We start from the raw sequence: 26,035 nt of genomic DNA, 5'->3' as shown, positions 1-26,035 counted from the left end.
TCATAAAAGAAACTAATAAACAAAAAATATTTCAGATAAATGAGGAGAAAGACCAAATAAATAATGGAAGAAAATTGGGAAAGGTAGTGAATAAGGGAAAAAAGGAACTTGATTAAGGGAATAATTCAATTAATGCCCTATTCAAATATGAAGGTATTGCTACCAATCTTACTAACATGTATGGTGAAGGAGAAAGTGGTCTGAATTCTGGAGGGAATCACACTAAAAGATGTATGTGTGCCTGCATGTCTATATTACTTTGAACCTCACTATAATGCATAACTAGAATGCACCAATAGAGACAAATTAAATTAAAAGGCATATGTAATGGCACACTTCTATAATCCCAGTACTTGCGAGGCCGAAACAGGTTACCCATTCAAAGCCAGCCTCAGCAACTTATTGAGATCTTTAGCAACTTGGACTTTGTTTCAAAATAAAAATAAAATATGGCTGGGGTGTAGCTCAAAGGTATAATGACCCTAAGTTCAGTCGTCATTACAAAAAAATGTTTATTAAAAATACTGTGGTCATGCTTATAATTTGTTTAATGGAGTAGGGCTTAGCTGTTGAAGATCTTCTAGTCATAAAAATAAAATGGAATCAAATTTGAATAGGCAAGTTTGGTTTAAAAGGAAAATGAATAGTATTCTGACAAATTACTGAATACCTAAATGCAAATTTAGACTTTAATTGCTGAATGGACTGATATTATATAAAGGAAACATGTACATAAAGTACATTTTTGATCTTCCTCTTAGAGTGACTGTATCATTTATGCATATGAAACATGAACTTTATGTTCAAAATCTTAGGCTAAGATGCTACTTTGGAACATTTCATCTGATAAACAAATTCATTTCTCTATGGCATTTAATTTAATCAATTTCCCATTGGAGATAAAGGGAAATTACAGGCCTCATTGGTTAAAAAAAAAAACATTATCAATGCACCTTTATGTCAAAATTACCCTTGTGTTGTTCAATGTCATTGTATATCTAAGCAGTTATTTTAATTCCATTAAAATGCAATGATATGAAACAACCTTTCTTGCTTAAATATGAATAAAATTGATGGCTTTCAATTTTAATTTCTTAGGAATTCTTTAAAAGCAAAACAAAACAGAACAAATAGTACTTTTCCTACTTCTCATAGAGGAATATATCTGATGGCTGTTTGATCTATATACAGGGAAATGCAAGACAGCATTTTTTATCTGAGCTAGGTTGAATTTTCTAGATGAACAATATCTTTGTTTATGAAAAAACTCACATGCTTCTTTTATGCCTGTGAATTGACCACATTTGAAGGAGAAGCAGCATGGCTGAGTTGGAAGAGGAAGAATAAGCTTTTGTATTGATTTTCTATGCCTCCCAAGTGACAGGGACTCCATACCCTCATGCACTACCAAAATCTAATAAACTGATCCAATGTTCAATAAATGGTGAATCCTAAAAATTAGTTGAAAGTGTCATTAAAATTAAATCATGTCATCACGTACAAGACATTCTATGTGAGTCTTATTTTACTCTTTTAATAAAAAAGACAAATACTTGTTTTGAAAAAGAATTTTAGTTATCATATATTTGATGGCTGTCAAATAACTGGTACCTACAGCTATTTTAAAAATTGTTTCCCGTTTTCATTTCAAATACTATTTCCAAGTAAATAACTGATTATTATTCCTTAGAAAGATACTAGTCACCAACAAGCTGAAAGTAATCATGATTGTTGAAGAAATATATAGTCTTTTCACATTAAAATTACATGAGACATGCAGGTGAGCACTCTGATTATGCCAGCACTGACTTTCTCTTCTCAGAAAAAAAATTCCCTGGTAAATCTTATGTGAACTTGAGAAATACAATCTTTACAAAACAAGAAGCTAAAAATGGAGACCATCTTAGGTTTTGTGGTTTTTCGGACGTAACTAGATCTAATTTTTTTTTTTTACTTTTTTTCACATCCTAAAATATATATATACCTATATTCAAGGACTATCATAAGAAATAATGAAATTATACACTATACTTCGCTAAAACCCTTACTCATATTAAGTAATCAATAATTATTCTAATGATTATTATTTCACAATAATAATTTCCACACTGAATCTTAATCTTGAGAAAGGTCTATGGTCTGAGATCAGTAAACTTACTTTCAAAACACACTTGAAGGCACTTGATATAAAATATGGTCTTTAATGATAGATTGAAGCATATTTTTCAAGTTATTACTTGAACCTGCTTTACTATAATAACTTTTTACATTTACCCATCTTAATGATGATTTAAATTTTATACTGTAGCCTCAAACTGTTTTATATATGCAATAACAATATGTACTTTTAAACTTCACACAGTAAATTAATTGTTAATATATATAAACTATGCTTTTAAGTTTGAGAGTTTTATTTACACTAACATAAATAATCCTAGGAATTGTGTTTTCCTTTAGCTACTATTAGTCTTTAAGCAGTCATAGATATTTTCTATTAAATAAACATCAGATTCTTTCCACAGCAGGGAAGTTTAACAACAAAATATCATTTTTACTGTGGTAGGAAATTATTAAAATAAATATAATAAGCAGTTGAGGGGACAAAATATCATCTTGAAAATAAAAGTTTTTTTGTGTTGATTCATATAATAAATTTTAACAGATTTAACTAATATTTGGTCCCTATGTGGGAAAAGAAGTCAGCACAATTTTTATATTTCAGTTTTCTTCAAAATCTATAATTTTTAACTATTAAAAGTTTGTATCTAATTTAATCATAAACCATTAAAATTGAATTTCAGCCATAAGAGTAAGAAAACCGTAAAAGAGAAAAATATTAGTATTGGGAAATTTTTCTAAAGTATTAGCACTGTGATTCCTGACAAGGTGTCTTATATAGTCCAGTGTAATTTTCCTTCCTTTTATATATTTAAAAAGCCAATTTAGCCAAAGAATTGTGGGATGGTATGGTACAATTTGAACACATAAACTGAACAAATTTCTCAAATTATCTTCTCCACCATACATTACCAATATTTATTATTATTACTGTTATCACTTGTAGTAGTAGTAGTGGTAGTTGTTTGATGTATTTTCTGGTGCTAAATTTAAAAAATATTAACTAGAAAATTGTCCAGACTTAATGTTAATTTACTAATACATGTTTTATCTCTTTTTCTTCTTGTATGTTTTACTTTCTTCCATTATTTATATATTATTTATTAACTTCTATGATTCATCTATTCATCTATCTATTTCTTTACTCCTATCATATTATGCCTTTCATTATATAAGGTTATAAATGTCCATCTTTGTCCTGGATATATTGTTCTTGAGTTTATATTATATGATCCTCTGAGAACTTTGCCTATGTAACTTTCTTTTTTCATAAATAATAGCACAGAGCCTGGTTTATACTACAGTGCTCATAAATATTCTTAAAAGGAGAAAGAGAGGGGGCAGAGAAAACAGTAAAGTAGAATATGACAACAAAAGAAGTAGAAAGGTATGATATCAGATTTTTAGAAATAAGAGAAATGTAATAGTAGAAGAAAGCTTCTTGTTTTTCTTGTTTTTTTTTTTTTTCTGTTTCAGTAAGATTCAAAGAATTCTAAAAGTAGTTTGGCCTACATATCTTAAACAGTAGACCACTTTCAAAAAGCTCAAGTTAGAAATAAAAAGTATTTTGTTGGAACATAGTTTAAATAACCATGGTTTGCCAATATGAAATAAGGAAATGTTCATAAGGTACATTTATACTTTTTTGTTTATATTTATAAATTTTAGGCTTATATTTTTATTTATACTTTGCTTATTTATAGTTATTTTTATTTTTGGCATAATTCATCTTACATGACATTAGACAATATTGTTTATTCAAGTGAAAAATATCTTTTTTCCTAAATAATCGCCACCTTATTCACTTTATTTGTCAATTATTTTTTTATTCCTCAGGAAAATGTTGTCCTCAGGCCCAGCTGTTAAATCTTAATTAGTCTAAAATAATGATAATTCCTGTCTTCTTTTCTAGTTTTTGAATGAGCTAGCTATGGCAGCACAATTCTAATCAATCAGAGATTTTCTGGATTTCTAGGAGATATAGTTTAATTATTAAAAAGTAACAAAAATAAATAATTTTATTGTTTTACTAATTTATTTTTTGAATAATAGTGCAAACTGTGATGCTTGGAGCTGTTGCAGAGATTAAGTGGCAAATAGGTAAACTAACAAAACTGCTGAGGTTGAGAGAATGAAAAGATAAAAAACACATGGATCCTAGTGATATTATTGGGATATAAACTCATTAGCATGATTTCTTACTATGTAAAATAATAAATACTTTTGCCGGGCGTGGTGGTGCATGCTTGTAATCCCTGCGCTTGGGAGGCTAAGACAGGAGGATCTCACAGGTTTGAAGCCAGCCTCAGCTACTTAGTGAGGCTCTCAGCAACTTAGTGAGACCCTGTTTCCAAATAAAATATAAAAAAAAAGGTCTGGGAGTATAGCCCGGAGGTAAAAAGCCTCTGGGTTTCACTCCCAGTACCACACACACACACACACACACACACACACACACACAAAAAAAAAAAAAAAATAATAATAATAATAAATACTTTTGTCATTCAAGTTACTTTCAAAAAAGCTACCTGATATAACAACTTATATCTAAGACTAAAACAACCAAAAAACTTTAAAAAACCATTTTATCAGTCAGGCATGGTGGAGCATGCTTGAAATCCCAGCATTTGGCTGGGTAAGACAGGAGGATCTGGGTTCCTGGACAGATCAGCTACTTAGTGAGGCCCTTTGCAACTCTGTGAGACACTTTCAAAAATATAGAAGAAAAAATAGGGCTAGGGGTATAGTTCGGACGTAGAATGCCCCTGGGTTCCACACCCAGTACCACAAAAAATAAATAAAAAAGCACTTTATCTAATAGATACTGATCAATAGAATTGAAAAGTAGAACATTATCACTGGAAACATTTCTAAGTTGAAGTATTACTCCCCAAGTGAATCAGTTTGTTTTCTCTATTTTCTTGAATCTTCTTTTCTTTTCTTTTCTTTTTTTTTTTTTTTTTTTTTTTGTCCATGAAGTAAGGGACTTACTTTCTTTATTTCTTTGGTGGTTACCAAATATGTACCTCAATATGTCATTTAAAAAATAACCTTCCATATGTGTATTTCAAAATAAATATTTTTAAGTAGTTCTGAATCTTAAAGAGCACAAAGGTAAGTTATATTTTATTAACAATATACATATGATTTTGATACTAAAAAACAAAACAACTCCAGAGTAGCAAGGCTCAAAAACAGGGTACAAAGGCAATTCCTTATACATGATTTTCATCTGAATGGAATTTCTTCCCATAAATCCAACAACCATTCCCATTTTAAGTTAATACTTTTTAAACTAAGTTATCATTCAACAAATAATTATCCGTGTTTGCCAAGTACTTTACCAGGTTCTCTGCTGGACACTGAGAGGGTGACTATCTACTTTAAGAATGAGCTAGATGAAGATTCTCTGAGAAGTGAGGCTCACCAAGTTAGACAATATTCTAATTTTTAAAAGATTGGGGGAGTTGCAATTTCACCAATTCATTCCACCACTTAGTACTGCTTTGTTTCAGCTCATATTTTAAGCTTTTTGCTTGTTTATTTAATCTCACCAAGCAAGTGTTTCACTTACATACATTCATTTACATTATCTAAGGCACTTTATTTTTACTGGTACAATACAATCTCACATGTATAGTAATATTGAGAACACCTATTTCCCTTTTAAAAGAAATCCTTTTTTTTAATTCATTACCTATGGTTCTCTTGGTTTTAAGTTTGATGTTCAGATTTTTTTTTATTTATTTATTTTTTATTGGTGCACTGTATTCATACATCACAGTGGGATACAAACTTTTGTAGACATACATGCACACATCGCCCAGTCAGCCCCCACCCGATCCCCACCCCATTCTCTCCCCATCCCTCCCTCCCATGCTTGGCTTAGTGGTTGACATCTAGTATTATAGCAATTTATCCAGAATTTAAAATGATAATCTCACATAAGAGTTTCATTTGTCTGATACCAAGCTTTTGATGACTTAAAGATAACATTTCAATATTTCTTTTTACTTTCTTTCTTACCAAAGAATATATTTTTCTATTTTTTTAGGTGAAACTATCATATATTTATATATTTATTTTTCAGAAAAAAATCTATCCTAATATGGAATATGGACTCTAGATACCCAAAACGATTATGAAAAAGAACAAAGCTAGAAGATATATATTTTCTGATTTCAAACCATATAAAGCTACAATAATTGAAACAGTGTAGTACTATTCTAAAGGCAGATATATAAACGATTGGAGTTAAATAAAAGCCTAGAGCTAAATTCTTCCCTATATTGTCAAGTTATTTTTGACAAGGTTTCCACGAACATTTGGTGGTAGAAATAATAATATTTTAACTAAATATTGTTGAAACATAATAATTACATGGAAAAGAATAAAGTTGGACCCTTACCTAATCCCATATACAAATATTAACTCAAAATAGATAATAGACCTAAATATAAATCTTAAGACTATAAACTTTTAGAAGAAAATCTGGGTCATAAAACCTCACAACATTGAAATTGGCAGTGATTTCTTGGATATGATTTCAATGGCACAGGCAACAGAAGAGTATACAAACTCCCTAAAAAATAAAAAAAAATATTGTATATCCAAAGACAATGTAAACAGAGTTAACATTTACTAATAGAATGGGATAAAATATTTCCAAATGCTATATCTGAAGGTATATTAATATTCCAACTAGAAATCCTAAAAATTAACAACAATAAAGGCAAACAATACAATTTAGAGATAGGTAAAAGACTAACATAAGTAATGAATCTCCACAGATAACCAATCTTAGTTGACTGTTGGATGGAAACTCTTGTTTCTCTGGTTCTGGTGTGTGTTACCTATTTCTTCTTTGTAGTTAATCTCTTTGAGTATTTTCTCTAGTGCTGGTTTTGAAGACATAAATTCCTTCAGTTTCTGTTTGTCATGGAAGTTTCTTATTTCTCCATCTAATATGATAGAAAGTTTTGCTGGGTAGGAAATTTTTGGCTGGAAGTTGTTTTCTTTCAGAGTTTGGAATATGTTACTCCAAGCCCTTCTGGCTCTCATGACTTGGTTTGGGAAGTCTGGAGTGATTCTAATTGGTTTGCCTCTGAATGTCACTTGGCCCTTTGCTTTTGTTGCCTTTAAGATTCTCTGCTTGGCTTCCACATTGGTCATTTTGACAATTATGTGCCATGGGGATCCTCTTCTCCGATCCTGTCTAAAGGGAGTTCTATAAGTTTCCTGGACCTGTGTATCAACCTCTTGCTCTATGTTTGGAAAATTTTCTGCTATTACTTCCTTGAAGAGATTGTTGATCCCTTTGGTTTCACTTTCTTTTCCTTCCTCTATTCCAATTATTCTTAGGTTAGCTCTCTTAAAATGGGCCCATATTTCTTCAATATCAGATTCCTGCTGTCGGATATTTTTTCCTAGGTTAGAAACTATGCGTTCATTTTTGGAATGATCATCTTCTAAGAGCGAGATTCTGTTCTCCATGTGGTCTAATCGGTTGTTTGTGCTTTGAATTGAGGCCTTTACTTCATTAATTGCATCCTTTATCTCTTTTTGGCTCTCTCTGAGTTCTTTTCAAAGCACTTCTATTATTTCTACAGTTATTTTCCTAATTTGATCTTCTAGAAATCTCTGATTTTCTTTTTTATCGGGTTCTGATGTTGTGGGGTTGTTGGCATTCATTGCTCCAGTATTCCTCTTTCCCATGATTTTGGAAGTTTGTGCCTTCTCTGGGTTCTTCCCTTGGGTCACTATGACTTCATTTAAGGTGTTCTGGATCTCGAGTCAGTAGTATCTCAGACCCCACTACTCCTTTACTGAGTTGTATCACAGAGTCTCCGATCCAGAGAGTTGATAGAGGCTGCTTTAGACTGTGGGGGGGGGGTGCCAGGTTGCACGTTCTCCTATGGTGTGATATCTCTGCCACCGCCCCTCCCCCACTGGGTCAAGTCCCAGGGAGTACAGTACTGGGATTTCTCCTCTGTGGCCCGCAATTTGACTCACTGTTCTTGAGTACGCAGATGTAGCTGTACTGCATTCGCTGAATTCTGTGCTGCTGCCGCCGGTGGCAATATGGCGCTGCTGCTACGCCCTCGGCCGTGAGGCTGGCATATTTCTTCTTGGTTTTGATTTCCACTCTGAATCCCTGCGACGTGTGCTGAGCTCAGCCACTGGGAGCTTTAGATTTTACCTGCGGCGAGAAATCCCTCCTGGCTGTTCCGCAGTGGCTCACCTCGGCTTGCTGTAGCCATCCGGTGAATTTGCCGCTGCCGCCGGCAGTATGGCGCTGCTGCCGCGTCCTCAGGCGTGAGGCTGGTGTATCTCCTCTGTGGCTCTGATCTCTGTTCTCAGTCCGCTTTCTCTCTGGAGCCTGGTGATTTTTTTGTTTCTCTGGTGATGGTGTTCTCTGGCTATGAAAGGCGCTGATTTTGTGGTAATGGAGATTGGTTGTTAGCGGGGCTCTTAAGCCCCGCTTTTCTCGGTCGCCATCTTCCCGGAAGTTCGAATCTTATTTTCTATCCTACTCTTTTTTATTTTCTTTCACGCCTTTTTTAATCTTCTAGAACTCCCTGAATATGAATCTTTTATAAGGTGAGCAATTTATAACAGCAGAAAAGAAATTGTTTTTTGTTAGCTGTTTAATACAACTTTCATACGACATACAGAAGCAATTTCTGGGAATAATTATCTTTAAAAAATCATGTTGTGATTCTTTTCAAATTTATGTTAAAGAAGTATTTATTTGTAACTGCTGCATGAAAGTATCAATTAATTAAAGGTATTTTTAAAGCTATTTTCAAAAAACCTATTAAGCCATAAATGAATCAAGTTTTTAATATTATACCCTCCAAAAATAAAGCATTATCAGAGAATTGCTGTAAAAAGTATCAAGATATGTGACTGTTTTAATTTATTCTTAGAATACTAAAAGAGTATATAGATATAAGAATATATTAAAGTACCTGGTCCACAAATATAATTTTTATGGATAGAGAAAGGTAATAGCTATAATGTTTTCAGCCAGTCTCTCATCTGATACAAATGAGATAAACGTTGAAAGTAAAGGCAGACTGATATTGTGATTGAGAAGACATGCAAGAACAATTTCCCTTATGAAAATAAATTTATTTTTAAATTGCAAATAAGTGACATTTAATGGTTAAAAGTTATTTTCTGTTTTTCAAATAGTGAATTTTAATGATGGGTAGTTTTGAAGTAAGCCTTGAATTAAATGAATAAAAATACTAAATTAATGCTTAGAATTTTCACATTATTTGATAAGGAATGATATCAACTCATTTTATTAATTCTAAATAGAAAGCAATGGCAGACTGATAAGTTTAAGTGCTATTTATTTACCCTAACTGAACATTTACTTTTAATTGTACTTAGTATTTAGAAGCAAAAATAATGTCATTTAAATATTGTCTAAATATTACCTGACCATTTTTTATTTTATAGTCTATTTAAGTTGAATGCTACCTGTCCACGATAACCAACTTACTTCAAAGGTTTTTTATTTCAATGTTTATTTGTGCAGTTTTTGTTGTTGTTGTTGTTTTTCGGTGTGTAATACTACAAATAGGTTCAGTTCAAGTTTTTTAGAAAATAAATATTTCATATTTTCAATACCAATATCATAGTATAGGTTAAAATTGTATTTTAAATACACCATTTGTATATATGCTTATGATGTGAGTGGCTGGGGATGACAAAATTACTGCTCTAATCTCATAAAAAGTAGACTTGCACTAATTAATGTGTATTACATAAAACTATATGAATATTTAATACAGTAATTGATCATATAATATAAAAACAGGAAGCAGCAAATTTCAAGGTAAGCTGGACCCAAAATGCACACTTATGTTTTTGTATAATTATACACAATGTAAACTATATTTATTTGTTAAATGCCCATTGTCTTTCAACATTTTCACTTTTAACTTAAAAACGTGACCTAGATTGAAATTCCTTCATGATGCTAGAGGGAAATTGTATCTCTCACTTTAATCTTTTGTTTACTTTTAAATTTTTCTTTAAAACTCTGGATCCGAGTGACAAACGTTTTTTAAATGGACAAGCTCTACCTGTTGATCCTACTCTACCACCACACTGGTTTTAACAATACTCAGCCAAACAGTGCTGTACTTGACGTTCAGCTTTAAAAGCGTCTAGACATAAGAGTATACTTATCAACACCCTTGTTTCAGATACATGCAAATAGGATCTTATTGCCAGCAGATATAGTTACTACTATCAGCTGAAGTGCTAATCAGTTCTGAAAATCTTTATTTGTTCCAGATATTACCAATGAAGTTAGAAACTTCTTCAAAATTGGGGGCTAGTTTTCTTTTTGTCTTTACTGCATATCCTACAAAAAGGTGACTTTGGTCATAGGATATTCCTTGCAGCTATCAAAAGATTATAAGTCTTTGGAAAGCATGGTATAGGATATACAATACACAATTAGAACAGGCCACTGTCTGAATTTTGTGTGCTATCCAAACTGCTGAGTGGGCTGAAATCATGGCTGTCTAAGAATCTACCGTGAGGTTTGAAATTTTGTGTGGCAAGTTTCCAATCAGCTGTGATTGGCAATTACAAAAATTTGTTATTAATCTAATGTTCACATCTGATTAAAAAACACATGGTTTTCCAAAATGTTTCTGTATATACCTTCAAAGTGAAGCTGAACACTTGAAGTCTCAGCAAAATGAGCTGATTAGTGACCTTCAAAATAAAAGATTCTTTAGTACTTATTTATTGTATTTAATAATAGTATAATACATCTTCATGGCATCTTTTAAAAGTTTATTAAATTATTTTAGTTTCTTATTAACTCAAATGCATATAAGAAGTAGAAGATATATACTCCCATAAATGATAATTTGACTGAGTTTAAAATAAGTTCTAGAATTTCTGTTCCTAAGCTTTTTTCTTTTCTTTCTTTCTTTCTTTCTTTCTTTCTTTCTTTCTTTCTTTCTTTCTTTCTTTCTTTTTTGTCTAAATACCTCACTGCTATGACAGAAAATACCTACGAACAAAAGAATAGAAGCAAAAAAATTTTGCGTTTTTTTTTTTTTTTTTTTTTTTTTTTTGCAGTACTGGGGATGTAACCCAGGGGCATTCTACCTTTGAGCTACACCCTTACCCTATTTCTTACTTTTTATTTTGAAACAGGGTCTCACTGACTTGCAAAGGGCCTTGCTAAGTAGCTGAGGCTGTCCGCAAACTGAGACTCTCTTGTCTCAGCCTCCCAAATGCTGGGATTACAAGCATGCACCACCATGCCTGGCTTTAAAAAAAAAGATTTTGAGAATACTCAAGAGTAAATCTTGAACTTCAGTGTCAGAGTAAATATTTTGGCCTAACTGCATGACAAATATTTTATGGAATGACAGAGCCTTGAAGATCTAGTTGGGGCGTCAAAATTACCACTATTTACTTCTTTACAATCTGGTTAAATATGTAGTTGTGTGAGAGAAATTTTTAATGTTTTTGGCAATCCACATAAACAATTAGTAATGTTCATACTTAGAAACAGTATATATTAATACTTGTGTTAAATAATTACACATGCATATTATATATAATACAAAAATTTATTAATCTAATATTCACATCTGATTAAAAAACACATTTTATGTAATAAAGTTGGCAATCTTTCTTGTATGGTACTTGTATCAGACATAGTTGTATACTTAATAGGCATGATTTTATCCTTCTTTCAATTATTTCAACAGCCCTGAAAGATTAATCATAATCAAACATAGTAATCATATTTACTTTGCTAATTATCGGCATAAAGGATATATAATATAGTCCATGATAAATAAGAAGACAGTGATCTTTGGAATACAATTGTCATTCTTGATATAGGAGTGAAAATAGTTATATAAACCCTAGAGAGACCAAACCCTCTGCTTCCATCCCAAATGGAGAAATGTACTAGATGTTTGCAATAATTGTAGCACCAACAACAAACATAGGAGAAAAACGTTTCTAAATGTTCACACCAATGAGGGAACAAAGTCTTCATCAGACAGAAGTTGGTTCTCACAAGGCAACTGGAGAAGCAACAGGATTACAAATGCAATGCATTTCTTTGCTAATCACAAAGAAGTTACATTTTCAATGAGTTCACTCAGTTTTTTGGATATGAATTATGATAACTCTAGGTATTACCAAAAACAGATTTTGTGTGCCTAAATATGAGACAGCATGTTATAAAAATATTTATAACCTAGCACACATGGGAATATCTAGGATGTTAGAAAAAGAGAAAGCCAAATGGATTTACACTGAAAAACACCCTGGGTCAAAAGGTACTTATTTATACAGGTACCACTCAGATTATCACCAAAAAATGCACTCTTATGATTAGGATAATATAAAGAGAAAAAATGCTATCTGATCTTTTTGATTTTTGTTTGGGTTATTATTGCCTGAGGATGTGATACCAGAAATGATGATGGTTATTGTGCAGCAAAAATAGAATCAGCACACAAAAAAATCACAGAGAATGTGAAAGGAAAATCCTGGATTACTTTGATCAAAACTGAGTTCACATATCAAGTCTTGATATGTACCTCTTTACTCCTTGTTATCAAAATGTATTCTCTAAGGTTTCTTCATGTTTATTTTTACAACTAAATGCATATCAATAAAAGAATAAAGAGTCTCAATTCCTTTATATCTCTTATTTGCAAGAAAAAAACCACTAAAAACACCTGTAGAAATTATTTTACTTGAAAATATTTACATAATAATTTCTCTGCACAATATCCTGCTCAATGAGCAAGATCTTTTGCATTAGGGTGAAAGCAATGGGGTGAAAAAGAAAGAAGAATCTAAGAACTTAAGGAACATATATGAGGTCATAAACATTGATAGAAGATTAAGTTTTATAGTTGAAATTTTTGAGGTGAATGTTTTGTGATGACTTAAGACATTCAACTCTACAAACTATGCACTAAGTTTATACAGTAAGATTACAAAGAAGCATTAAAATATGGACATATATTTGAGAGTCATTAATATGTAGATGAAAGTTAAATGAATATGGAATGACCTAGGGAAAGAATATAGACAACAAATAACAATAAAAGAAGAGAGTCTCCCAGGACTGTCTCCTAGAATGATTTAAGGTCTATTTAAGGTCTATTCAGAAACAGAAGACTACTAAAGAATATGGAGAAGTAACATCAGGTGAGAAACACCTGTAATATGTCGAGATCAATTGTATTAAACACTTTTGAGAAATATTTTAAAATAAAAACAAAGCAATCTCCATTGATTTTGGCAATGAAAATGCTCTTTGTGACCTTGGCAAGGATTTTAAAGGGTATGTTGAAATTTGGATTAAGTAACTTAAAATGTTATTGGCAGAAGAGAAAGTCTCAGCACTTTTTCCTGTAAAATATTCTTTTATTTTTACTTTTATTTTCCTTTTTATTTACTCTTTCTATTTATTTTGAAGTAAATGGATGAAGAGAAATGAGAAACAAGACCAAGAGAAGTACACAATCAAACATGTTTGTTTCTGGTAACAGCTAAAATAGAGTTTAATAATAATAAAAGGAAATAAATTCCAGGAAAAATATGAAGGGAATGGCCTTTCATTAAAATGATAACAAAAAATTCAACAATGTAAAATTAGATAAAAAAATTGAGGTCAAATACATATATAGTTTTATATTTGGTGATGAAACAATGAGAAATCACATTTGACTGGATCCATTCATAAAATAAATTGTTAGGCAAAATCACCATCTATGAGTGAAGATTAAAGGAAGAATAGGAGGACACACTTAAAAATACAAAACAGCTAAGATTAAAAATAATAATAATGGAAACAAAGCTGGCATGCCTGGTAGAGCTGCCCATTTAAATTTTTTTCTTTTATTTTAGATAAAACCAATCAGTTTAATGTGTACTTTTTTCTTTAGTAACTTTCAGAAGGTAAATGTTTGGTTTCACTGCCTTTTCACCAAACTACCTTTTTTTCTATGTAAAGATGTAATCAGGAAGCATTGTAATGATTGTTGAAAACTCTTATGTAGTTGGAAGTTTGGAGGTTTTATTCTGGTAAAAAATACATATACTACACTTGTGGTTCTGCAGAAAAATGAACTGGAAAAGTAGAAGAGAGAAGAGTTTTTCCAGAACATTCATGTAATCCTAGTTCTTGGGAGGCTGATACGGGAGGATGGCAAATTCCACGCCAGTCTCAGCAACTTTAGTAAGACCCTGTCTCAAGAAAGAAAAAAAGAGTATGAGTGTAATCACTGGTAGGATATCCCTGGATTCAATTCCCACCACCAAAATAAAAGGAAAAAAGAAAATCTCCAATGCACAATCATACACATACAGAAGGATGCATAGCTTATAAACATCAAGAGATTTAAAACCATGGTAACATAGTAATTGGATGTCATGTAATTTGAAACCCATGCTGATAGAATTTTGATGTGATTTAAGAAATATGGGACATTTTATACCCCTATAAAAAGTTAACTGTGTAATATCATTTTATGTCATTCTTTAAAGTTTTATTTTGAGATCATTACCTCATAACATAGGAGATCTCAAAACTTTGGATATAGTCCAGAACGATTACATTTCTTGAAATCATAGTGCTAACCTCATTTCTATTTAATTTTAAGTTTAAAGTAATATGGTAGATGTTCTTGAACAAAAGCTGGCTATATTAAACCAACACTTGTATTCCAATAACAGTTTTACATTTGAATTCATAAATTTTGATAACTTTCAAAAATATTATGCACAGACATGGATATTGTTATGCTTTTGGATTTTGGAATTAGTAAGTATGATAACTATGTGTTGTAGTATTGATATAATTGTGCCCAATTTACTTTCCAGTTGAGTAATTACAAGTTTTGCAGTAGATAATTGCTATTAATTGTAAATGTCTGAAAGTGGGGAAATAACCTAGAAACTAGTGATTTTACTAAGATACCAAGATAGTAACCAGCTAACATTTGAGAAGTTGCTATTTATTTTTCAAAACACATTTTAAGATTAATTTGTTTAATAAAATACCACAAACCTATTAATAGTATCGTAATTTCCATTTTATAAATTAAAAATGGTGGCATAGAAAATTTGTTTAATTTGTGCAAGATTGCTCCTCTAGTTAGTTGTAGAGCAGGATTTGAATTTAGGAAACCAAGGTAGAGCACTCATATTCATGACAGAATCATATATCTGCTAAAAAAGATAATCAAATGAATGGTTAATGCTTTCATTAGATTACCTTGACTTCATAAAAAGTGTTGTCATAACATTAATATAAGTGAGCAAAACAAATCAAATTGTTCTCTTTTCATGAGCATAGATACAGATTTACACAACTTAGATAAAAGACAAAATTCACTTCTAAAAATGCTTTTTGAAAGTTTGCATATGTAGGAAGATATAATATTCAAATGATCAAATTTAAATTTTAAACTCAAAGATTAAACAATGTCTACATAACAATTAAATGTCAAGACAGAATACAGAGCATTCCCAGACTCTCTGTGATGTTTTATTCATTTACTGGCAAATGAATACATGAAATTACCTTTGTTGTTGACATAAACTATGTCTTGAAATATAGAAGTTTTCCTTTTTTTTGCAAATGGCATTACATGATTTTGTTTAATTTATTAAAAAGAAATAAGTCATTGGTTACAATACTTTTTATCCTTTTTGGTACTATCAACTCAAATGAATAAAGAGCATACCCTTCTGTGATTAGTATTTTTATTTTGTGATAAGTGACAATATATTTTTGTAAAGAAAATAAATATATAAGGCAACTTGATTGATTGATTGATTGATTGATTGATGGCACTGGGGTTCCTGGAAGCCCTTCTACCACCAGGGTACACTCCCAGACCTATTTTTTTTATACTTTTTTTTGGAAATAGGGTCCCTTAAGCCAGCGCGGCTGGTTTCCAACCTGCGCTATCCTCCTGTCTCCACCTCCCAAGCACGGAAATTACAAGCGTGCGCCTCCACGCCCGGCAAGGCAACTTATTATTAATGTAATTTAAAACAAACTTGATTTTTTTACATATGTATTAATGATCACACTTTAGTTCTAAATTTTAAGTATAGTAATTCTCTAAAACTAAACTTAAAATGTTGTTCAGTTATACAATGGCTCTAGAGATTGGCAGAAGGGATTGCAGAATATGAGCACAGGATTGGCAAATACACTTAAGTTTGCCTAGGTATTTGAATTTTTAGATAAACCATAAAAGTTTGCTTATTATAAATATATGCCATTTGAGTCTTATTGGTGTTTATTGTTTATCTAGAACTCATATTTAACTGGGTACCCTGCAGTTTTATTTGTTAATTGTGACAACTTTATGTCTGCTACAGGACTGTAGAGCTGAGTTGTATCATTGGACATTAATCTATTTTTATCTTTATTGTAGCTTCAGATTTAAGTTCCATTCAATTCTGTTTAAACTGATTTCCCCCAAATAAAGAAGTTTCCTCATATCACTATGAAAAGTCACTAAGCAAATGTTATAAATGAGCAGAATGCAGTGTTTGTGAATACATTAGCAAGACTATGGGAATTGGCTTGATCTCTAAGAATCCACACATATTCTGAACAAAAAAATGAAACAGATGTCATTTCCCATTACATATGGTAAATGAAAAAGCTGTTTTTTTAAAAAAAATACTGTAGAAACATTGGCATAAAATTATTTATATGTACATGAAATGGTAACTTCTTCCTGCAGAAAATCATGTTTATTAGCTGTATAAAATTTTATTTTTAGCTTGTAGTCATTCACCCTTTCATTCAATTCTCATTGTTAATTTGAACAGATAATTTAGAAAGATTAGTGAAGTACAAAATGTATTTGTCTTGTTAATTTTGTTAACAATTGAATCTACAAGGAGAGTTCATTTTCATAAATAGCTATGACAGTTTTCTAGTGAAAAGCATGAATTCTTCATTCAGCAAATATTCTCTAAAGTGAAGATATAATCCTTCATCCTTAGTTTCAAAATTATTTGCTTAAAAAATATACCATCCAGAGCTCGGCATAGTGGCATATACTTGTAATCCTATTACTTGAGAGGCTGAGATAGAAAGATTGCAGTTTCAATGGCCAGCCTGAGCTCTTAGTGAGGCCCTCTGTAACTTATTGAGACCTGTTTCAAAATAAAGAATAACAAATAGGTCTGGGGGTATAGCTCTAAAGTATAATATCCCTGGGTTCAATCATATGTGTATATATATATATATATATATATATATATATATATATATGTGTGTGTGTGTGTGTGTGTATGTATATGTATATGTATATATATATATATATATATATGTATATATATTAACTAAACTATTACTAAGATGAATATCTAGGTAATAAAATTTGCCATTGCTCAAATAAGAAGCATTTAGTCAAATTGATAAAAGAAAAACATACCTAGACTGCAAAACATTATAATTCTGGAAATATGTTTTAACCCTAAAGAAACTTCAACATAGTAATACCTCTCCCTTATAGAATCATCCAGAAGAGATAGCCCCCCAATTTTTTTAACAGGCTTTATGATTTGCCTCAAAATCTCACTTTTTTTTAATTATGTTTGGTGAAGTTATCATTGTAATGGTTTGGATGCAACCCCCAATAAGTATGTATTTGAATCTTAGCTGTCATTGTAACCCAGTAAGAGGTGGAAATGTTCTAAGATGATTCGGCTATGAGTGCTCTGCCTTCTTTAATGGATTAGTGTCATTATCATTAAAATATTTTCACTTTAAAGCAGCACCCAAACATCACCTCTGCTGCCCTTCTTTCTACTATATGAATAATGTTTTCCTCTTAGAAAACAGTGTTTAAGATATTTGAAAATGGAAACCGGGCCTTTTCCAAACACCAAACCTGGATCTTAACACCTTGATAATGGGCTTCCCAGACTTCAGAACACTGAGAAAGACATTAGAATTTCCAGATTCCAGGTATACTCTTCCAGTATCACACATTAAGATATTTGTATTTTAAACATTAATTCAGGTTTATTATGCCTTTTATACTAGAAGTTTTTCCAAATAAACAATCCAGGTCAAAATATTGTGGTTATAAGTAATGGCTGTTTCTCCTTTTATTCTTATTGTAACTCCAATTTTAGGTTACAAGCTTAATTTCTCATTATAAATGTAACAATATTAAAGAAAATCAAAATCAAAGATAGTTTTAAAAATATTTAATTATATACCCTAATAAAATAATCAGTAGAAATTTACTTCCTTGTAGGTCATTTCCTGGTATTTGTAGCTATATGTGTAAATACATGTCATGTTCATTTTATAACATATAAAATTTTTATCCTGGGACTTATTGAATAATTAACTATCTTATAAAGTATTAGTGTAATGGGTAGACCAGTTGAGGGATTTTTAAAATGTTATTAATATCCCTTAATTCATGTATTTTAATAGCTACAAGGTGAATATTTGGGCTTGTAGATATTTTAAAATTTTTGAATGGCCAATATCAATTCTTGTGAAAGATTTATTTTGGAAGAAATAATAGAATTTTCACTGTACCATAAGTTGTTTTAAAGACAAAATGGTGAAGTCTACCATTTTAAAAATAAAATATTTGTCTATATCTATAAGCAAATGTTTCAAACGGATTTTAAGTGTTCTGGTATGGGATGTGAAATGGGTTGACCTGAGTCTGCACTCTAAAAAATTAAAGTAGTCACTTAGCTCAGAATGTAGGGAAATAGAAACTTTTCTACACCTTTAGTGAGGTGGCAAGCTAGTTTAGCCACCATGGAGATCAGTGTGGAAATTCTTCAGAAAGCTGGGAATGGTTCTACCATATGCTGTACCACTCCTGGGTATCTTTCCAATGGGGCCAAAATAAAAGAATTACGGTAATATATGCATACCCTGTTTATAGCAGTATAGTTGACACTAGCCAAATTATGGAAGTAACCCAAGTGTCCATCAACAGGAGAATGGACAACAAATTGATGGGTATACACACAATGGAATTCTATTTAGCAACAAGATGATGTCATTTGCAAAGAAATGGAAGAAACTGGAGAGTGTTAAGAGAGATTAGCCAGTAACAGAAAGTGGCAGGTCATATATGTTCTCTAATAAGTACAAGATAGGAGTATTTGGCATACCAGCAAGCCTCCAGACATTGAAGGAGAAAATTCAGTGGTGCCAGGGATGTGGTCTGAAGGAAGGGGAAGGAGAAAGGTTTAAGTGAAAGACAGGGGCTCATCGATGGGAATTCAACCATTGACTATGTGTACATGTATAAACACACAAGTGTCAGTCGCAGTACTCTGTATTGGGAAAGAGGAAAATGAGAAGTGGGGAATCAAGTGCTGTGTGCACATATGTCACTTTCAACATGATTTACATTATAATGTGAGCCGGTAATGCACCAATAAAAGTGCATCATAAAATAAAGACACTTTAGTCTTTGACTAGTTCGTTAATGCTCTTTGTCAAGCACTTATATTATTAAACTTTGAATAACCCAGGGTTTGACAATGTTATATAATAATGTGGTAAAGCTGGTGTTGTACTACAAAAAACCTTTTATGTAAGTATCAATAATTTCTGGATGGGGATAAACAGGTCTCAAATTAAGGTTTGCATAGTTTTTTTCCCTCTTCTTTTGCAGATATTGGGGCACATAATGAGTCACTTCTTTGCTAGTGGGATACTTCTGATACCATTACACTTTTATGTGTTATATAATTAGGAACTGTGAAATACTTGCTCCTTACCCAATTTTTTTTAGTACTGTGCCTGGTAAAGTGTGAAAATATTTTGAAAAGTTGATAGAAAATTGTATTTTTATATAAAGTGAATAAATATGAAAAAGACTTTTAATGTTTTCTGGAGCCTCTAGTTCAGTAAAAGTAGTAAAACAGAAAAAGCAGAGGAAACACACAATAATATGATTGTAATATAACTGATTCTTAAAGTGTGTGTAAGAAAAAAACCCAGATTAAAACACTATACACTATTCTTTTTTGTTTGTTTGTTTTGTTTTGTTTTGTTTTTGGTGATACTGGGGTTCCTGGAAACCCTTCTACCTTTGGGCTACACTCCCATACCTATTTTTATGCTTTTTTATTTGGAAACAGGCTCTCTCAAGCCAGCACGGCTGACTTCGAACCTGTGCGATCCTCCTGTCTCCACCTCCCAAGCACAGGGATTACAAGCATTCGCCACCATGCCCAGCACACTATTCCTTTTTTGACTCAACAAATATTTATTAGAAAGATATGGACTTTTCAAAATATTTGGAGGGATTTTAGGAACTTGAATAGTTTAGCTTTACAAATTGTGAGATAGTTCATAGCTAGGAATTGCATATTTTTATTAATTGTATACATTTTGTAAATTCCTTATAATTATTAGACTTTACCTCATTTTAAAGGCTGAGTCTGTGGAATACATTTAAATTTGTTTAGTGATGGCTAAAAGCTTTATAACTCTCTAAGGGATGATTACTTAGACTTACAAGAAAACTACATGTATATATTTGGGTCCTCCTAATAGTAAGAAATACTTTATAAAAAGCAATGCACATGTCTAACAGTAAAGAATGTTGAATAATGTATCTAAAGTAAGAATGTATGTGGTACCATAAAATACTATGCTATTGTTAAAAATATTTTCATTGACCATGGGAAAAAGAATAATGGTAAAATGTAAAATGACAAAAAAAACTGGGTTATAAAACTGTATAACATAATTTTGTAAAATTAAAACATGTATTTACATGTGTAGGGAAAACAACTAGAACATTAAAATGTTAGAAGTAATTAAAAATGGGATTACAAGTGCGTTTAATAGTTAAACATAAGCATTCATAGAATTTTTTAAAATTATCTATAATGAATAAGTATTACTTTTTTAGTTAAATACTTTATTTTTTATGATTTTTTGGTATGGTACTGGAGATTAAACCCAAAGGAATTTCACTTCGAGCTACACCTCCAGCCCTATTTTATTATTTTATCTTGAAACAGAGTCTCACCAAGTTGCAAAAGGAAAACAGCATTCTTTAAAAATTCTCACCAGGTGTGGTGGCACATACTTGTACTCCCCAAGCTTGGGAGGCAGAGACAGGAGGATCATGCAGGTTCAAAGTCAGAAATCCTGGCTTAAGAGACCCTGTTTCCAAATTTAAATTATATTAGTCTGGGGGTGTATCCTGGAGGTAGAAGGGTTCCATCCCAAGTACCACCAAAAAAAAAAAAATTCTAGAAATATTTTAATATCTCCATAAACTGATTGCAATGTTAAGTAGCAACTAAACCCATTTTCTATGTTGCATGTCTTTCTTCTAAAATATTTCACAATGGGATACATTTTATTTGTCATTAGTGTTGTAAAATAAAATTCACTTTAAAGAAACTTGCATAATAGATACATTTTATAAAACATATTTATTTGATAATCTGAACAAAACTACACTTATATACCTGGGCTTGTACTATATCAAATTTCAAGCTTTTAAAAATAATTTAGTCTGGATTTAAAATGGTGACTGCAGGACACAGCACTTCTCTGTGGCTGAAATAAATAAAATTGAACCACCGAGAAGGCAGCATCTTAACCAAAAAAATAAATATATCTCAAGAACCAAAGCAGATCCAGGAACCTCAGTGGAAGGAACCCAGAAACCCTGAACTCAAGATACACTGGAAAAAAAAAAAAAAAATCGAACATCAGATCTGCTGCAGATACAGCCAGGCCACCGGTGCCAGCATAGGTTGCCGGCCCAAACCGCAGTTCCTGAACCTGACTGACACAGATGTGGTAAAATAACCCAAGAGTTTGAAAATGATCATAGAGCTCCAACATCTTAAGCAGGGAGCAGTGCCTGAGCCAGAAACCCTTGTGCTCACCAAAGGTGGGACCACAGTAGTACAAGGAGTCCACCAGACACCTGGGTCAAGGAAGACAGATATCTGAGTGCTTTCAGAGAAGCTGCAGGACTTAGCATGTGCCCCAGGTTCAGCTAGCCCTGGGAGCCTGTCTCCCGCCTAGGACCCAGTGCTATCCTCGTGCTCCCTGCATGAGCCCCAGGACCTGCGCTAGCTGTATGCACGGCCTGCACCCCTAGACCCAGTACTCACTTTGTGTGCCTAGCCTGCGTCCCAGGTCCAGAGCTAGCGTTGTATGTCCTGCCCGAGCCCTGGAGCTAGCCTCCTGGGCCCTGCCCACTCCCCAGGATGGCGATAGTTGTGTGCGCCCTGCCTATGCCCCAAGACCGGGCGCTAGCCTTGGGTGCCCAGCTTGGACCCAGGTTCAGCACTAGCTGTGTATGCCTGGCCCACGCCCTGGGACCCAGTGCTAGCCTGTGCGCTCTGCCTTCACCCAGACACAGCGCTAGCTATCTGCGCCTTCCCGTGCCCCAGACCCGGGCATCTAAATAAAGAAGAAAGTAAAGAAATAATATTATGTCCAACAGAAGACTGAACACAAAATGACAGGAAACAAACACCCTATTTCGATAATAATGCTGAACATCAAAGGACTTAACTCTCCAATTAAAAGACACAGACAGTGTAGATTAAAAAAAACATAATCCAGCCGGTCGTGGTAGCGCATGCTTGTAATCTCTGTGCTTGGGAGGTGGAGACAGGAGGATCGCGCAGCTTTGAGGCCAGTGGCACTGGCTAAAGAGACCCTATTTTCAAAAAAAAAAAAAAAAAAACAAACACTACAGAAAATTGGAATAGAAGGAACATATTGCAACATCATTAAGGCAATATACAGTATACCCAAAGCCAACATCATATTGAATGGGGAAAAACTGCAAGAATTCCCTTTAAAATCAGGAACAAGACAAGGATACACAGTATCACCACTCCTTTAAATATTGTCCTTGAGACTTTTGCCATAGCAATAAGACAAGAGAAGGAAATCAAAGGAATTCAATTAGAAAGAGAGAAATTAAAATTATCCTTATTTGCAGATGATATGATTCTTTATCTTGAAGATCCAATTAACTCAACCAAAAGACTTCTGGAACTGATTAACCAATTCAGCAAAGTTGCAGGATACAAAATCAACCTAAAGTAATCAGTTGCTTTTCTTTATGCCAACAATGAATCCACAACAAAAGAAATAAAGAAAGAATTCCATTTGCTATAACATCTAAACCAATAAAATGCCTAGGAATAAACCTAACCAAAGATGTAAAATATCTCTACAGAGAAAACTACCAACCATTAAAGGAAGAAATTGAAGGAGACCTTTGAAGATGAAAAGATCTCCCCTGCTCATGGATAGACAGAATAAATATTATCAAAATGGCCATTCTGCCAAAGGGTGATCTATAGATTCAATGCAATTCCCATTAAAATGCCAACAATATTTTCATAGACCTGTAAAAATCAGTTATGAAATTTGTATGGAGAAATAAAAGACCCAGAATAGCCAAAGCAATTCTCAGCAACAAGAATCAGGAAGGAGGCATCACAATCCCAGACTTCAAATTATACTAAAGAGCAATAGTAGTAAAAAACAGCCTGGTATTGGCACAATAACAGGGAGACTGACCAGTGGAACAGAATAGAAGATACAGAAACAAACCCACACATCTATAGTCAATTGATCTTTGACAAAGGGGCCAAACTGATACACTGAAGAAAAGACAGCCTTGTCAACAAATGGTGCTGGGAGAACTAGCTATCCATTTGTGGAAAGTTGGATCTGAATCCTTATTTCTCACCATGTACAGGAATCAACTCAAGATGGATCAGACTTAGAAATTAGACCAGAGACTGTGAAAAAGTTAGAGAAAGGCATAGGATCAACACTCCAACATATAGGCACAGGCAGTAACATTCTCAATAAGACTTCCAAAGCACAGGACATTAAATCAAGAATTAACAACGTGGATAGAATAAAACTAAAAAGTTTCTCATCATCAAAGGAAACCATCAAGAACCTAAAGAGGAAGCCTACAGAATGGGAGAAGATCTTTACCAGCCACCACTCTGATAGGGGGCTAATATCCAAAATATACAAAGAGCTCAAAAGTCTCTACACTAGCAAAACAAGCAACTGAACTGAATAGACACTTCACAAAAGGAGAGATACAAATAGCCAATAGATACATGAAAAAATGTTTAACATCAATAGTCAATCAGAGTGGCAAGCATAAAGAAATCAAACAACAACAAATGCTGGTGAGGATGTGGGGAAAGAGGAACTGTTTTACACTTTTGGTGGAAGTGCAAACTAGTTCAGCTGCTATGGAGAGCAGTGTAGAGATTCCTTAGAAAACTGGAACTAGATCCACCATTTGATCCGGCTATTCCACTCCTGGGTATCTTTCCAAAGGGTTTGAAATCAGAGAACTGCATTAACATATGCATACTCATGTTCATAGCAGCACAATTTGTAATAGTCAAAATATGGAATCAACCCAGGTCTCCATCAACAGATGAATGGATTGCAAAATTATGGGAAGTACACACAATGGAATTCTATTCATCTATAAAGAAGAATAAAGTAATAGTATTTGCAAGAAGATGGAAGGAACTTGAGAACATTATGTTAAGTGAGATTAGTCAAGCACAGAAAGAGAAGGGGCATATGTTTTCTCTAATATGTTCAAGCTAGGGAGTAGTGGTAATACCAGAAGGATTCCAGATAATGGAGGGGAATTCTCAGCAAAGCTAGAATGGAAGTATAGGAAGGAAGAAAGCTGAGGTTGTTCAACAGAGGAGCTACATTCGCATATGTGTAATAGTATAAATATAGCATGGTTAACCTGTACACTCTTTATTGGGAGGAGGAAAGGGGAATGAGGGGGTAGAGGGTATAAGAAACAATCTAAATGTACAGCATTTTCAATATGTTCCACATATAAATAAAATAAAATATGACAAAAATAAAATAAATAATAATTTAGTTCAAAGTTTATAACATTGCAAGTGATTATGGCTATGAGAACATCAAAATGATAAAGTACATTTATTTATTTATTTATTTATTTATTTATTTATTTATTTATTTATTTGAGGTATTAGGGAACTCAGGGGCATTCTACCTCCAAGCTACACCCTCAGACCTAGTTTTTATAAAATTTTAAAACAGAGTTTTACTAAGTTTCAAAGGGCTTAACTAAGTAGCTGAGACTGTCCATGAACTGTGATCTTTCTGTCTCAGCCTCCCAAGTACTGGGATTACAAGTGTGTGCCACCACACCTGGCTAGGATAAAATACATTTATTATAAACCTTTTTAAAAATGACATTAGTTACAGATACCATTTTTGTTCTCTGACAATATTTTTAAGATACTTTTGTTTCTGAGCATATATTTATATAATGATAATCAAATATAGAAGTTGCTCAAATATTTGAAAAAAATATTTGTTTTCTTTCAATAACTTAAAATCATAACTATACCATCTTTATTACAACTAAGGGTAATGAACATACACTGTACCAATAAGCTATCTCTCAAGTCCTTTATTTTTGTCAAATTTTATTTTGGGAATATCTTAGTAAGTTGCTCAGGTAGCCTCAAACTTGTGAGCCTTCTTTCTGCCTAAACCTTCTAATAACAAAGGTATATCATCATACCCACATACCATCTTTTCCACAAGTTTTTCTAACCTATTTATTACATATTCAGCATATATATATATATATATATATATATATATATATATATATATAGTGTGTGTGTGTGTGTGTCTGTAGTAAAACAAGAAAAATATAACATAAGAGCTTTCTTTCAGAAAAGATTATACACCTTTAGATATTAAGTCATATAGTTAGAAAATTGCTGACAATTATTTTGCTTGATTTAAATCAGTTATTTGCAACTGCAAACCTTTTAAATAGATAGAAATTCA

This window comes from Muscardinus avellanarius (genome assembly GCF_963383645.1).
Source record: "Muscardinus avellanarius genome assembly, chromosome: 6".
Classification (NCBI taxonomy): Eukaryota; Metazoa; Chordata; class Mammalia; order Rodentia; family Gliridae; genus Muscardinus; species Muscardinus avellanarius.
The sequence above is the reverse complement of the archived record's forward strand: the minus strand, read 5'-3'. Positions refer to the sequence as shown.